General features: G+C 44.5%; 1 pseudogene; it reads right to left on the reverse strand.

The window, feature by feature from the left end:
• Positions 1 to 732: 732 nt before the first annotated feature.
• On the reverse strand, positions 733 to 2,417 carry LOC131224273 (uncharacterized; annotated as a pseudogene).
• Between the last annotated feature and the right edge of the window lie 405 nt (positions 2,418 to 2,822).

The raw sequence follows: 2,822 nt of genomic DNA on the forward strand, positions 1-2,822 counted from the left end.
GCTTTTAATGTTTCAAATCTATCAGTTCATCAAGTGGGCTACACATGCACAAAGAAATGAATATTTTAAAAGAATGAAACCAAGGGTCTATATTCAAGATGGATGGGTTGCCTGAGGCCTGGAATGGCATACTTGTAGGATTTAACACAAGCACATATAAAGTTAGGTCGGGCCAGGTTGGGCCAATTTGCCAGGCCTATCAACTTGAGCCTAAGCTTGACGAGGTGGGTCAGGCTAAACGACTTGAGCTCAATCCTGACCCAAAAATTGATTAGGCTATGCATGAAAGGCCCAAGCTAGTAGGTTGAAGCTCATCACAAAGCCAGGTTGGCCTCACAGGGTCAGCTACCTTTGGGTTGGATGTTGGTATCAATCCATTCGCTTATGTTTATCTAAGTATATTCACTAAACCGATAGTAGAATAGTCAGGTTAGAAAAGTTTGGGCAAACAAACATTCTCATAAGCAGACAACCCATTGTACCTATTTAATAAAAGCTTTATATATTATCTTAGTCATCCATATTAGCGTACATAGCCACTAAATTGTAAAAATATGGACTGTTTTGGAACTCCGATGGGACCCGATTGGGAGATCAGAGCTACTAAAGTGTAAAAGATGCACTCTTTTCGAAGTCCTGTCGGACCTGCTATGGGATGAATGATGGAAGCGCAAAAGGTCTGTGTTTCAAATTCAAAATGCATCGTTCGAGAGGTTAACAAAATTCATAATGCTAGGCTAGTTGAACCAAAGAGCCATTTGGAAAGAACCGGATTATCGAGACACCCTTTGTGTGCCCACTCCACGTGTGGACCCACCGCTTGAAAATGTAGCAATGATTGTTTATGGCTTTCACGTCTTTCGAGAAGCAATCCACAACTGCCCCTGATAGTCGTGCTCCTCTTTCCCGTGGAAAGTGCTCTTGTCAGCAAACTCGGGCTTATCCCCACCCCCACCTCTCTCCTTCTCAGCCTTCTTCTCTGCATACTCTTCTGCATACTTCTTTTGCTCCTCGGTAAGCTCTATCTGCACTCCTTCCTTCTTCCCAGCCCACGGGCTCTTCCGATTCTTCATCATCCACTACCGTGATGCAGGGTTTTCGACTTTGGGCCCTACTTCAGCATCCTCATTCTCCTCACTCTCCAACACCTTCTTCTAAAGCTTCTGCTTCTTATGCTCGTGCTGTCGGATGTTATACACCGAGATACCGTCGTTCTCCCGCAAGGCATCAAGGTCACCGACGTAATTATAGCCAGCGGAGGCAAATGGATCAGCGACGTACCCGTACTTGTGGAACCTATTGTACTGCTTGTCAAAGACAAACGGCTCAATGGCAGCATTCTCAACGAAGCTGAGATTGTGGTTGCACATGCCCTGGGCGATGCCATCTTTGGCGAAGGGGTGGGTTGGGCCGTAGATGAAGCCTAGAGCTGATCGTAGGTGGGGTTGAAGGCGATGACATCTGGACAGGATCGATGGGTTTGTGGAGATTCCGAATGCTGGGATTGGATGATGTGACGATCAGTGCAAGCATGCTGTCGTCAACGGACGGTGCAGATGTTTTGGAGGGGAGAGAGATTCAGAGAGGGGAGGAAGAAGGAGAAGATTTGGGAGATGAAGGAGGGGAGGTTTGAGCTGATGGTTGCTGCCGTTGTTGTGAGTCATCATCCGAATCGCTCTTTTCACTGTAATTTTGTAGCATATCCATTTTTCAAGGAAAGGATTGGTGAAAGTGCATGAATTTTGTATGTGGGGTTATAGGAGGGGGGGGGGGAGAGAGAGAGAGAGAGAGAGAGAGAGAGAGAGAGAGAGAAGGAGAATCTAGGGTTTTGCAAGCTTTCGACATGTTTATGGCTCGATATGAGGAGAGAATGGTGTCATATTCGGGGTGGACCCCGGCAAAAATCCAACGGAGGCCATGATCGGAGTAAGTTAGGAAAAGAAAAGAAGTGGGGAGATTTTGGAGATGAGAGACGGAAAGAGATGGGGGCGGGGGTTACAGCTTCGAAGAAGCGAGAAAGAGCGAGATAGGGGCATGGGCTGAAGCTTAAAGTCTGCGGCTCTAGTGGGCCCCACCGTAATGTTTAGGGGAAATCCACCCCCACCATTAGGTGCGTCCCCTCATTTTAGGCTACGGAATCATATATCAACCCCATCTGTGATTCTTGTGAGCTACACCATTGAAAATAGTTTAAATGATAACGCTTATCCTGCAAACTATTTCACTTAGTGTGGCCCACATAAATCATATAAGGGCCTGAATTTTTGGCCGCATGCATAAATTTTGGTTTTTAATCTTAAGGTTAGAATCGATTTTAAAGTGAGCACTGCAAAATTGAGGTTAAACACTTTTATTCTAGCTATTTCTTTGATGCGGCCAACGTGAATCCCAGGTCCGCTTGGGTTTTTTGCTACGAGCCTAAAGCACTAGTACGCATACAGTGGTTGGAGTAGATTTCACATTACAGTGACTTCATGAAAATTAAGTGGGCCACCCTAAGATAAGGTTTTTTTAATACCAACGGAAGTCTAATTGCATGCATTCTGTTTTTAAACAGTTGGGAGATGGATGACACTAATTTTTTTAACTGGCCCACCAGCGTATAATCCCATGATGTCCTTTTGCTTAATACATTCTTATCTCGTCAATAATCTCTTATACATAATTTAGTACTGACGTAGCCTCAATGGTTGTAAGCCTTTATCTCCAAATCATGTGAACAACACGATTCCTTGACGATATGCTCAGTTATGAGTTGTCTTCCTTATATTTAATGCATGCCATGAAAATATCATATGTGCCACATGTCCATATTTACACAA

This window comes from Magnolia sinica, chromosome 13, assembly GCF_029962835.1.
Source record: "Magnolia sinica isolate HGM2019 chromosome 13, MsV1, whole genome shotgun sequence".
NCBI classification, from domain to species: Eukaryota; Viridiplantae; Streptophyta; class Magnoliopsida; order Magnoliales; family Magnoliaceae; genus Magnolia; species Magnolia sinica.